Genomic DNA, 14147 nt, shown 5'->3' with positions numbered 1-14147 from the left:
TTAGCAGCTTTTTCAGGGTCTGTCTGTCCCATCCTCCCTTCCCTGTGGTTATTCCACTGCCCAATTTTAATTGAATTTAAGGGAGAGGTTGATATTTTGGGGGAATGTCTCTGGTGTTTATTCACAGCAGGATGGCTCCGAAGGAGGAACCTGGGGGTGTCAGGAGGTGCCCAAAGCAACCTGCCTGAGCCTTTTCCACCGGCCACATTGATTTGGGGCTGGGAAACAGGTTACAGGTGCTTTTCTGGGTTTAAAAACCCAGCTGTCACACATTTTTTGATTCATCAGGGATAGAAAGAGTCACTTTAGGAGAGAAAATACTTATTAATGCTTGTCCATCCTCCTGACTGGTCTATGATGGCACAGACAAGGGGCTTCAGCATCCCTTGGCCATCTGGATGAAGACCCAGGCTCATCCCAGGGCCACCACATCCACTTTGGTCCATTTAATGTCACCAAATGGAGCTTTTTAATTAGGGTTTTCTAATTGCTGCTGCTATGACAGCTGGGTTGGGATTGGGGCAGGATCCCAACCGCCAGCACCTGTGGGGTGCTGCTGTGGGTTATTAGAGGGCAGGGGCAGCTGGATTTTTAAGGGGAGGTGTAGTGGTTCTGTTGTTTTAGGAGGGTGAGCTTCCTTGCAGGTACCTGTGTGCTAACAGCAGTTCCCAAAAATTGGGGCATCATATGGTGAGTGGGGTCCTGGCTGTTGTGTGTGTATCTTAGGGGGTGGGTAGGGGCTGAATTGGGGGTGCTGTGGGGCAGCTGGGCATCCCCTGTGTGAAGTCCAAGCCTCTGTGGCTAATCCTAGTGGTGCTGTGTCCCTTTCTCTGCATGGGGCACATTATTCTCTCCCTAGCTGTGGTTTAATCTGCTTTTCTTGCTGCTTGGGGGAAGCCTGTGAAGAGCCCATTGGTGCTGCTGACATCTCCCTGGGGAGAAGCCTGGGGCTCAGTATCCCCAAAGTGGGTCTGATGCCTGGCATGGGGACTGTGCAGCACTTCTGGGACATGGCTCTCCTTGCTGGGATGTGGGAACTGGACCTCAGATTTGGATCTGTGGGATGGGGAGACCCTGGCTGGGGGTCCTTGCCCCAGGTGATGGGTTGAGAGAGTCAGAGCAGGCCCCTGGGTGATGGATCCCTGTGTACTTGGGGTGATCCTGATTTTCCTCAGTGCCGCAGGAGGTGGGATTTGGGGTGGGCTACGGGGCAGAGTCTGCTGGGATGAAGGGCTTGGATTGAGTGAGTGCCAGGACAGAGCCTGGCAGTTCACCTGTTAGCATCCTTCTGCAATGAACTGGTGTACCAGTGGTCACCCCTGTTTTGAGGTAGAAACCCCACTTTGCTGGCCAGGCTTCAGAGGTTTAGTTCCTAATGAAACAGGGCTTCCCAAAAAAACCCAACCCATGACCTGAGGTAGATGTTGAGACCTTTGCATCCTCCCTGGCTGCATTTCAGCCCTAACAGGGGGATCACCATCAGCAGAGGGGTGGCACAGGGACAGGGAGGGGATTGTCCCTCTCTGCTCTGCCCTCCAGAGGCCCCAGCTGGAGTCCTGTGTCCAGAGCTCGGGCCCCAGTACAGGAAAGATGTGGGACTGGTGGAGAGGGGGCAGAGGAGCCACAGAGATGCTCAGAGGGCTGGAGCAGCTCCCTATGGAGAGAGGCTGAGGGAGCTGGGCTGGTTCAGCCTGCAGATGAGAAGGCTGTGGGGGGACCTCATTGCAGCCTTCCAGTCCCTGAAGGGAGCAGAGACACAGGAGGGGAATCAGCTTGTTAAAGGGCAGACAGGGGCAGGACAAGGGGGATGGGGTGAAGCTGAAGGAGGGAAGGGTTAGAGGAGATATTAGGGGGAATTCTTTGCAGAGAGAGTGGTGAGGGGCTGGAAGGGGCTGCCCAGAGAGGGTGCCCCATCCCTGGGGGTGTTCAAGGCCAGGTTGGCTGGGGCCCTGGGCAACCTTGTGTAGCTCCAGGCCTGGAGGTTGGTGTCCCTGCCTGTGGCAGGGGGTTGGAGCTCTGTGACCCTTGGGGTCCCTTCCAACTCAGACCAGTCTGGGATTCTCTGAGATGTCCTGTGGGGATCTGTGGCTTAGGAGTCCTTAGAAAGAGAAGCAGAGGGTAAGAACTGAGCCGCCAGTGTGAGGAGGTCATCAGGCCAGAGGTGGAGAGTTTGAAATAAGAAAGGGCAAGGCTTGAGGACATGGAAGCAAAGGTCACTCCTTCCGAGTCAGAGCAGATGTGTAATGAGATAAAGAGTCAATCAGTTTAAAAAACTTTACAGTTAGCTTCCTAATTATTCTTTCCTAATAACAACAGCTCTGACTTTGTCAGCTAAGAAAGCCTGAAATGATGTATTCTGTTATTTTTTTGTAGCAGGGGTTGGTTGTAGCTTTAATTAGTCTTGGGTTGGGTTTTTTTTTTCCCCAATGTTTTAATTTTCTGTCTGCATTTGTGTACATCTCTCTTAGCTGCTTAAGGCTGAGGAGGTGGGGAAAAACATGTTGATGTGCTTGTTGAGAGGGAAGAGTGGGAGCTTGAACCTCAAAGTTTGTCCCAGCCTTTGCTGAGCCAATTCTTGGATGCTCTGCTTTTAGGAGAGGGAAGAAATGAAACCTGCTCGTTATTTTTACCTGAGAAGATGCTGACACTGGCTGTCCAGAAAGCAATGCATGCTTTTGTTCCCATTAGGATGAAAAGCCTTTAATTCCCAGTTTAATTGAATATATTTTGCATGTAAACAGATTTTCTGGATAGGGGAGCCTGTGTGTCACCTGCATGTGACATCCAGGAGATGAAACCACCCCAAGACCTGAAGCAGACCCTGTCCTGGAGGATCCATCCATGGAGATCTGCTCTCCCCTGGTTAAAACCATGGGGGATTAAACCTTCCTGAGCCAATTTAGGGAGATGATGGTGTTGCTCTATGCTCCAAGGAAGTGGTGACCCCCATGACAGGACAAAGGGCAAACTTGGGCAATGTCTACCCAGACTCTTGGGGTTTTTTTGGCCAGGAGAAGAATTGAATAAAACAAAACTCTCAGGTTTCAGAATTGAAGCAGAACAGAATTACCATGTGCCTTTTGGTGCTTTCTGAATAAAACCAGCTTTGAGGTATTTAGGAAATGTCCATACCCTTTCCTGGGACCGTGTCCTTCATCACTTCATCCACCAGAAGAGCTGGTTGCCCACGTGGGGGTGGGGGTGCTGGGGGGGCTTTTGAGGGTGTGAGAAAGAAACCTGAGTGCTTGCAAGTGGCTTCAGGATTTTATTCACCAACCAGCCCAAATCTTGCCAGCATCTCCAAGGGCCTGAGAATGGGAATATTTTAATTGCTTTATCATTTTTTTTAACCTAGCTGCTCTGGTCACCTTTATGTTTCTGCTTTAACCATCAGCATTTACTGTTGATGTGCCTCAGTTTCCCTTTTAGTGCCAGATTTTCTCCCTCACCCCTACCCCATAAAGGTACCAGCTGTGTTGCCAGCTTGGCTGTAGGACCCAGGCATTCCATAAACAACCCTTAAATAAGCAACCCAGAGAAAACCCATTAAATTTCACCACCCCAGGATCAGATACACTCAGACCATGTTTCTGAGCTCTTCCTCCCCGCCCCAGCTGGGAACAAGGTTCTGCCACACTGGTGCCCTGACATCACTGATATTTAAAGTGACATTTCCCACAGAGGGGAAAATCCCACCCCAGCCTTGTGTTTGTATCCAGAAGGGAACGAGATGCAGCAGATAAACACAACCTCAGCATCCCCCCTTTACTCCCTCCCCCCCTCACCCCCAACTCCATTACACAGGTAATTTATTCCATGGATTTCACGCCATACAAAGCACCTGGAAAATAGCTGTGTGGGCTTTCCATATGGGTTGCTATTATTTTCCAGGGTACAGAAAACAGATTGTTGGAAGAACTCCCTGTTCTGTGGCTTGTGCTATTTTATTTTTTAATTTTTTTTCCCCTTGGTTAAAGCAGAGCAGCAGTCAGTGCTGTTTCCTCTCTGCTGAGTGTTGTTTAGAGATTGCTCCTAGCACAACTTGAAGCGGGAAAAGGCTTCTAGCTTTTAATTAAAGGCTGCAGTCTGCTCTTTCCCCTAAATGCAAAGCCTCACCTACAGGATGGGAAGAGAAAATAGGGGTTTTTTTAGTAAAATAACCTTTTATTTATTTATTTAGGTATTTATTTACACCATGTGGAGGGTCAGAGATTAAACCACAGAGTTTAATTGCTCCTCTTTGGTTAACCACGTTGTGTGGCTCCCAGGGGCTCTCGTGAGCAGGTTGGGATGCTGTTGAGCAGCTGGGATGGGCACGTTGCTGATCCAACAGCAATAAATATATTAATAAATATATAGTAGTTATTATATTTTCTTGAGCAACTGTGCTGGGCCTGATCCTGCTTGAGCCCCCCCCAGCCTCACCCAGAGGCTGTTTACATCTCCTAGGAGGGGGAAGCACAGATGTTTCCTTGGCCCCGCTGGCTGTCGGGCAGCATCCATGCATGGATAAAGAGGTCAGCTTGCTTTTAAACACGTCACCGAGCATCTCTGCCTCCCCTGGGGATGTGGGGTACTGAGATGAGCATGGGCAAACTGGAGTGGGGGGGAGCAGAAGATGTTGGAGGATGTGGGGGGTCCCTGGGGCTGGGGGGGGGGGGCGGGGTGGTCTCGGGAAGGGATGCTCTGACTTGATAATTGGGGAGTTTTTATCTGTGGTGTGAATGGGCTGGCTCCAAGGCAGGGAAAAGATGGGTCTCCTATATTTGGTGTGTCTGGCTCTGCCTGTCGTCCCTCCATCTGCGACGTCTGGCTCGTTGGGGTGGTGAGCCCCCAGCTTGGCGCTTTCCTCGGGAAGCGAAAGCTTTGGGAAGTCGCATGGGAGTTTCCCCCCACCCCCCTCCCCTCCTTCCCCTCTCACTTTGCTGATAACAAGGGAAAGGCTCCAGCAAATTCTTGGCTGTTGCAATTCTTTCACTGTACCTGTTGCTTTTGCCCCTTGAAGGGGGGGACCAGTGTCCCCAGGGTGGCCTTAGGTCTGCTGGAGGATGCTGGGCAAAGGCATCCTGCCCATCTAGTCCTGTAAACGTTAGAGTTTGTGGGGAATAAAAGAGGAGAAAGGCAATGAAGGGGAAAAAACCTAATCCCTGTAACCTATAATAAAAGGAAGATGCTAATAAAGATATTGTTCATTTGCTGGGCTGCAGGGCTGCATTTATATTCTCTCTGGCTGGCGGCTCTCCGCCTCTGAATTCAGAGCCGTGTCCTGGATAAAATGTGAAATGTGCTGTAAGAGAAGGGCCAGCAGCTGGAAACCTTCCCCCAGCTCCTCCCTGGGGGCTGATGGGGTCTGGGGGCTCAGCCATAGCAGGGGTCTTGGGTTTAGGGGGACGGAGGGGTGTTGCAGACACTTAGAACCTCTTGAGCTCGTTTTGCTGTGGTCAGAAATGCCTTTTGGCTTCTGGTTTTGTGGGTTTTAACCTTGGATCAGGTTTTCAGGCTTTCTTTTTTTCTTGCAAACAAGAGCCAGAGGCTCAGGGGCTGCATGAAATGGGGTCAGAATGTGAAAGTTCTGGTGAGAGACAAGGTGAGATGGAGCTTTTCTGTTAAATCTCCAGCCCCTCCCCCCAACTTAATTTTCCCTTAAAACCCTCCAGAGGGATTCCATGGGGAAGCAATGGGCTGAGCATCCTTCCCACCCCAGCCTGCATCCCTGGGCACCAGACCCAGCAAGCTGCTTAGACCCCCCCCCAGGGCGAGGCTCACTGGGCTCCAGCTGCCTTGAGGGCACCCCCCAAAAAAACCATCTCACCCCCAACTCTTCTGTACATGATACCTAATAGTAAAGCAGCCTTATAGGGGGAGCTGATTCTCCCCACCTTCACTCAGCATCCCACCCAAAGCGCTGAGCCTGGGGAGCAAGTCAGGATGGATTTGTGGGGAGATGGAGCAAGGTGCTTGCTGTGAGCTATATTTGGGTTCCCAAGCAGAGAGAGCTGGGGTGGAGAGGGGTGGCCGTGGGTTTTTCAGGGAGATTGGCAGCTCTCCTCCCAGAGCTTCTGCTCCCCATCCCTCCCATAACGCATTGAAATGCAAATCGTGCCTCTCCGACGCCCGGTTCTCTCTTTGTCGTTTCTTCAAATGACTAATTGGCACTTTTTTTTAATAAGGCAGCATCGTGGGGAGTGCAGGGGATTATTCCCCCCTCCCCTTTTTACGAGGATTCTTACAAAAAAAAGAGGGTGTGGGGAAGGAGAATCACAAGCACCAGGGATAGTAAATCTCTTCCTCCTTTCCACACACCAGCTGCTGTGATGCTCTAGCGCAGCGGCCAAGACACTTCATCCTCCTCCTCCGGGGTTTCACTTGGAGCTGTGTGATCGCTCGTGTAAACAGAGAGATTCCTGCTATATTTGCTTTCTGTTTGCTTTTTAGGGCTTGTTGGTTTGGTTTCTTTTCCTTGGGCTGGCTCTAAATAGCTGGGGAGGGGGTGGGATTTCTTGGGGATCTACCCCTTTCTCAGCCCTCTGAGTTAAAACCAGGCTGAGGTTCTGTACGTCTCCCATCGGTGTGGTCTAGGTCCCTCCATGCCACAGGGATGTCTGTGGAGTTGGTTGTGGAGCTGCTCTCCTTGTTTGGTCTTAAAACTCTGCTGGTCCCCATCCCCAGTGGTTTTCCTTCTGGAGAAGGTGCTCTCCTCAAGGCTGGTGAGACACCTGGGCTTGTAGGGTTGCCTCTGTTCATTTTCAGGATGTGTTGAGGAGGATGAGGATTGATTTGTTTGAGTCTTGACAGTAGCCTGGGGATGGGGAGCCCTGGCTTGGGTGCTGGCTCTTGCCTTTGGTGTGGTGAGTGATGAACAGAGGCAGGTCCTTGGATCTGAGTCCTGGGGGCTGTGGATCAGGTGATGGGGAGTGGGATATGGTAAAAATAATGTCAGTCTTGGGCAAGATTTATCTTCTGGGCTCTATGAGGAGGTTTTTACACAAGATGTTGCCTTTGAGAATGTTCATTCTCCTATATTATAGCTGGCTGGGTGGCACAAGCAATCTCCTGATGACAAACTCTGGACCCCTTTCCATTCCACCTGCTTCCATTTGGTGGGTCAAGCACAAAGCCCCTCAGCTGCAGCCTCTCATTAGGCAAATTAACTCAATCTTCATCTCCTGACCCAGCCATGGGATGCTGTGAACTCCTCAGTATTGCTGCTGTAAACGTAAGGGGAGCAGTTTCCCTGTGACACTTTGGCTTCTCCCTCTGCTGGCCCCAGGGGTGGATTTCACGCTCAGCATGGAAGGGAGGGAGGAAAAAGAAAAAGCCCAAACCCACCCCTCTCCTGCTTTTATTTATCTCAGCACATTTCTTGCTATTAACTACTGCCAGCCTGATGCCAGCTGGGCCGTTTATGAAGGCTGTAAAAGCCAAACAGCCATATAAAGTGACACCTGTCATAACTGGGCTTGACTTAACTGCGTCGGGAGGCAGAGGATGGTGGTTCTTGGTCGCTACGCTGTGTGAGGGTGCTTTGGCCAAAGGGTATGGCCACACCTACTCACACTGAGAGCAGCCCTGCTGAGAAGGGCCTGGGTGTTCTGGTGGGTGAGAAAATTCCCACGAGCCAGCAGTGGCTCTGGCAGCTGGGAAGGGCGATGGGATCCTGGGCTCCAGCAGCAGAGGGGTGGCAGCAGGGACAGGGAGGGGATTGTCCCTCTCTGCTCTGCCCTCCAGAGGCCCCAGCTGGAGTCCTGTGTCCAGAGCTGGGGCCCCAGTACAGGAAAGATGTGGGACTGGTGGAGAGGGGGCAGAGGAGCCACGGAGATGCTCAGAGGGCTGGAGCAGCTCCCCTACGGAGAGAGGCTGAGGGAGCTGGGCTGGTTCAGCCTGGAGAAGAGAAGGCTGTGGGGGGACCTCATTGCAGCCTTCCAGTCCCTGGAGGGAGCAGAGACACAGGAGGGGAATCAGCTTGTTAAAGGGCAGACAGGGGCAGGACAAGGGGGATGGGGTGAAGCTGAAGGAGGGAAGGGTGAGAGGTGATACTGGGGGGGATGTTCTTTCCAGAGAGAGTGGTGAGGGGCTGGAAGGGGCTGCCCAGAGAGGGGGTGGGTGCCCCATCCTTGGGGATGTTCAAGGCCAGGTTGGCTGGGGCCCTGGGCAACCTTGTGTAGCCCCAGGCCTGGAGGTTGGTGTCCCTGCCTGTGGCAGGGGGTTGGAGCTCTGTGACCCTTGGGGTCCCTTCCAACCCAGACCAGTCTATGATTCTATGATCCCCATCCCCCAGATACACCGGACCCTTGAGCATCTGTGTTGCAGGGGAATAATATGGCTTTGATTTTTCCCTGCAAGAGGGATGCTGCACAAGCTCGTGTTTTAAAGTGAAGTGAGAAAAGGACGGCTGCCGTTCTAATTTGATGTTGTCAGGCTTTTTCTTCTCCCTTTCTTTTTCTTCCTGAACTTCACAGGAGGCTGGATGGTGCTGACAGATGAGAACTTTTTAACTCCTGCTGTTCCAGAAACTCGCTGCTGTATTTTTTCCTTTCCTAGAAAGGCAGCAGTGCCAATGACCAAAACATCCTTTTCTCCCTGTTTCCCAGCAGCTTTGGCTCATCCTGCCAGAGGCAGGGCAGGTGGAAATGCCCCTTTTGTGGAAACAGTGGGTTTTACACCCAAAAATCAGTTGGCTTCTGACCTATATCATACCAAACCAGGGGAGGATGTATTTACCTCTTGTTTCCCCTGTTCCCAAGAAGTATAGTAATCTCTTGGTGCAGATCTTGGAGTGGGTTTGGTGTGTTGTGAAAGGACAGGTCTTGCAGACACCTCTGAGAGGAATGAGGTTTCTTAGTGGTTTTAATATACTGTATCTTTTCTGCTGCTCCTCATTTCCAATTAATTCTTCCATTATCTTCCCTTAATGAACAAATAAGAGGCTCGATCTGTGTGTTGGACATTGCTGAGCTGGAGAAGGAGCTCCTGGCATCCCCAGCTTTGGACTCGTGGCAGAACAATTTGAAGTAACATCCTATTATCAGACTCATAAAGGGGATATTTCAGCTCAGCCTGTGTGTGGAGGGGGGGTGTCCAGTTTGATACCCAGCTTCTGACACTGGTTGTAAGGTATCCTGCCCTTGTGCTATTTCATTTTCTTTTGCAATCTAATGAATGTTAATGGGAAAGGAGGAACCCAGGGGCAAAGCTCAGTGGAAGAGCTTGGTGTCAGCCATGGAGCTCAAAAAGGTGGTATCATCTCCCTGGAAATCCCATGAGCCCCACAACTGGGTGTTCAAGGAGAACACAAAGTACAAATATGTCCCTCATCCATTGCCATAAAGACCTGGAGCTCTGGTCGAGCTCCTCACACCACTGCTCGGCTGAAGGTCAGTGTCCTCTGTTCAAAGCTTCCCCTTCAGGACTCCCATTTTATTATCCTACTGGATATTTCTGCTTGATGTCCCAGCTTGGTTTCTTTCCTCCTGGCTGTCCTTTCCACCAGGCTTTGAGATAATCTTGAGCCTTGCTGGGTACAGCCTCCGCATCCCCCCTCGGAGCTGGTTATTGGAATGATGCGTTTAATCAGGAGTAATGAAAGCCAACGGTGTAATGTCAGTGGTATCTCGTCCCTCACCCCCTCCAGCAATTTCATATCCTGTTGTAATAATGTGGAGGATTAAAGGCGAGATGGAAAGCAGTGGCACGAGGACGGGGCAGCGGAGCAGGCAGAGGCAGCTTTCCACCTCCTTGCGCCGCTGGGAAATCTCATTTTGCAGGCTGACCCTGCTCACTGCACCCCTTTGAATGAAACAAATGGGAGTGATACATCTGAAATGAAAAGGATTTGGGTTTTTTTTTTTTAATAGCTATGCCCTTCTGTTGCTCCTTTGCCCAACATCTTTGTCATCTAGAATCATAGACTGGACTGGGTTGGAAGGGACCCCAAGGGTCACAGAGCTCCAACCCCCTGCCACAGGCAGGGACACCAACCTCCAGGCCTGGAGCTACACAAGGTTGCCCAGGGCCCCAGCCAACCTGGCCTTGAGCATCTCCAGGGATGGGGCACCCACCCCCTCTCTGGGCAGCCCCTTCCAGCCCCTCACCACTCTCTCTGGAAAAAACTTCCCCCTAATACCTAATTTAAACCTTCCTACTTTTACTTTTAATCCACACCCCTTGTCCTGCCCCTGTCTGCCCTTTAACAAGCTGATTCCCCTCCTGTGTCTCTGCTCCCTTCAGGGACTGGAAGGCTGCAATGAGGTCCTCCCACAGCCTTCTCTTCTGCAGGCTGAACCAGCCCAGCTCCCTCAGTCTCTCTCCACAGGGGAGCTGCTCCAGCCCTCTGAGCATCTCTGTGGCTCCTCTGCCCCCTCTCCACCAGTCCCACATCTTTCCTGTACTGGGGCCCCAGCTCTGGACACAGGACTCCAGCTGGGGCCTCTGGAGGGCAGATCAGAGCGGGACAATCCCCTCCCTGTCCCAGTGCCCGTGATGCTGATGTGTCAGACACTGTCTGTCCATGTTGGTATGTTAACACCCAGCTTATTTTGGGTTTTTGAGGACAGGTTGAGTCCATGGAGGTGGGTTCACGCATCATTGATGTGAAAGGTAATGGGGAAACAGATGTAAGCAGCTGGTTATCTCTGTAACCCATTACTAGGTGTCCTAGAGTAAAATAGCTCCAGGGTTGCATAGGAAGTGCCTCCTCTCTCCATTCTGACCTGGAAATGAGGAGTGGAACATAAAACCCTCATTTAAACGGGGAAGGGGAAACCCCTCAGGTCCTATCACTGTCTGGGTGGGCAACAAAATTAAAGAAGAGGATGCTGGGGAAAGAAAACCACCCAAACCATAAGGGCTCAAAGCTGGGCTAATGGGGCATGCAGGAGCAAGCTTTTAAACAAAAAAAAATAGGGGAAAAAAGAAGAAAACCTGGTCATCAAAAATCAAATGGATTCGGTATCTTCTGGAAGGGAGAGGGATGGTTTAGCTGGAGACAAAGGACCTTTGTCTCTAATTACAGGAACAGCAGAGGCCTCAGCGAAGATGAAAGCTCCATGTAAAGTACCAGGTGTTTTGATCTGCAACTGAGTTACCTCTGAGATGTTCTAGGAGGATCCCCCAAGTCAAATTAGCTTCTGAAGGTTTGTTTTAAAAGAATAACCAGGAAATATGTTTTTTTTTTTTTTCCCCCTGTCTTTGAGACTAAAAGCTTTAAACACGGGGGTTTGAGCTATCTCCCCAGCCCCCTCCCTGCTACAGAAAAGCTCCTTCCTCTCCTGCAGGACTCTGTGCTGAGCTTTGCTGGATGATTTCTTCCCCCACAAGCTCAACTCAGAGTCCAGACCCTCCAACCCACTGGCTGCATGGCTTTTCCCCACTGATGGACAATTTATTCTGGATTTATGGGCTGTCCCATCCATCTAGAGAGCACAGCAATTTGGGGGTGGGGGGGTGGTAGGTGAGGGGCAGTGCATGGACTAGGGGGGCCAGGGAAGGGTGAGCTCTGTAGGAGCCATCGAAGTGAAGAATCAACCTGTGACCTCTTAGAGCTGCTGCTTCTCTGAGTCTGGCTGAGAAAAGCCTTGGAAATTGGAATGGTGTTTCAATAAGAAATGATGGCTTTAGGAACCAAGTGCATGAACAGTCAGGACTCACTACTACCCCTGCCTTAGTTGCAGACTCACCCATAGCCTGTGGGCATAACCTATTGCCCCAGGACCCAAATGACACTTAATGACTAATGAGCAGCTGAAGCTGGAGATGTTTGTATGGGATGCAGGGGGAACTGGCCAGACCCTTTTCAGTGTCTGTGGGGACAGGACAAGGGGCAATGGCTGCAAGTTGGTGCATAGGAAGTTCTGCACCAACATGGGGAAGAACTTTTCCCGGGTGAGGGAGCCCTGGGACAGGCTGCCCAGGGGGTGTGGAGTCTCCATCTCTGGAGAGATTCCAGCCCCGTCTGGACCCCGACCTGTGCAATATGAGCTGGGGAGCTGCTCTGGCAGGGGGTTGGACCCGATGAGCTCTGGAGGTCCCTTCCAACCCCTGTGATTCTGATTCCCTAGGGTGTTCCTGGCATTGGCAACTCTTCATTTACTGCCAGGATGGTTCCCTGCGGTCTGGCTTTGTCTCAGAGAAGCAGATAACTGACAGGCAGCAAAAGCCCCATTTCATCCAGCAGTGGGGTAAATCCAGCAAATAATTGTCCAAAGATTATCGCGGCGTAATGGTGCAACAACAGCAGCCGCCGCGCATCATTAGAGCTTATCAGGGAGCACGGGAAGGGATTCAACAGAACTAAAGCAAACAAATGCCCAGCAAAATACACAGCAGATGTGGCGTGTTAGTTGTGCACGGATTGACTTAAGAGCAGCGCGTCAACAGCGTTGAAGCAAGGCAGGGGTTGGCAAAGCCCGAGGCTGGTTGTGCCTCTCGAGCACGGCTTCATTCTCCTGGGTTGTTTTGGTTTAAATGAGTTGATGAGTGCTCAGGAGCCGCTGGGATCTCCTACAGTCTTTCTCTGGGTCTTTGGAAAAAGGTATTTGGGCTTTTTTTCACAGAATCACACGGTTGGAAAAGACCTTTAAGGTCATCAAGTCCAACCATTCCCATCCCAAGCTAAACCAGAGCCCTGAGCACCTCATCTCCCCACCTGTTAACACACCCAGGGAAGGTGACTCAGCCCCTCCCTGGGCAGCCTGTGCCACAGCCCCACAACTCTGCCAGGGAAGAGCTTTTCCCTCCCATCTGCTCTGACCCTGCCCTGGGGCAGCTTGAGCCCATTGCCCCTTGTCCCATCTCCTGTCCCCTGGCTGAAGAGACCATCACCCACCTCTCTGCACCCTCCTGGCAGGGCAGTGGAGGTGGGGAGAAGGTCTCCCCTCAGCCTCCTCTTCTCCAGGCTGAACACCCCCAGCTCCCTCAGCTGCTCCTCACAGGATTTGCCCTTCAGCCCCTTCCCCAGCCTGGCTGCCCTTCTCTGGACTCGCTCCAGGACCTCAATGTCCTTCTGATGGTGAGGAGCCCAGAACTGGACCCAGCACTCAAGGTGCAGCCTCACCAATGCCCAGTCCAGGGGCACAATCCCCTCCCCAGACCTACTGGCCACACTGGGTCTGACACAAGCCAGGATGCCATTGGCCTTCCTGGCCACCTGGGCACACTGCTGGCTCATGTTCAGCCTGCAGTCACCCAACACCCCCAGGTCCTTCTCTGCCTGACAGCTCTCCAGCCAGTCTCCCCCAGCCTGTAGCGCTGCATGGGGTTGTTCTGTCCCATGTGCAGCACTCTGCCCTTGGCCATGTTAAACCTCATCCCATTGGTCTCAGCCCATCGGTCCAGCCTGTTCAGATCCCTCTGAAGAGCCTCCCTACCCTCAGGCAGATCAACACTTCCTCCTAGTTTAGTGCCATCTGCAAACTTACTGAGGGAACATTCAATCCCTTCATTGAGGTCATTGATAAAGGTGTTTCTCCTCTGCCTGCCAGATGGGTGCAGCTCAGAGCCCTGCAAATACTGGGGCTACTTCATCAACAGGAAAGTAATAATTAGCAATTCCTAACCATACATGGGGAAATCAGTATGGTCAGAGCCTGCCATGACATCTCATTTCTTCTCGTCCCATGGGATGGGGACCATCCAGTCTGAAGAGTTGGTCTGAATTTCTTGTTAGGAACGATTTGGTGCATCTAAACCTGCAATGAATGTCTCCACAGGAGAGGAATTGATGCTAATAGGGTTTTGCTGCCTTTTTTTAGTATAAAAATAAATATTAAGGCATTGGTGAAGGTTGACTGAGGGGGGAAAAGCAGGTAACTCCAGGTTAGGTCATCCCAATGAAGAGCTGGAAGTGGCTGGGATGAAGGTTGTCCAGACTGTTAAATCTTGTCTAACTAGTATCATCTGTTTTTGGTTGTGGTTTTGGGGTGTTCTCTGGGAGAAACCCCTGTAGTTTATGGCTTGCTTTGGAATTGGCAGCAACTTTCTGTCCCGAAGCTGGATCCTAGGGGTGAGTGATCCAGGGGAAGCCAAGGCAATCAGGGAAATACATTTTAAGTAAAAATGGCTTTTTGCCTTTGTAATTATTTTTTATTTTGCCTGTGCTGTGTTTGTGCAGACCTCAGAGCAACTGGAAAAAAAGGTTTATTGGCCATTCT

The sequence above is a fragment of the Gallinula chloropus genome (genome assembly GCF_964237585.1).
Source record: "Gallinula chloropus genome assembly, chromosome: 9".
In the NCBI taxonomy this organism is placed as follows: Eukaryota; Metazoa; Chordata; class Aves; order Gruiformes; family Rallidae; genus Gallinula; species Gallinula chloropus.
Note: the sequence above shows the minus strand (reverse complement) of the source record.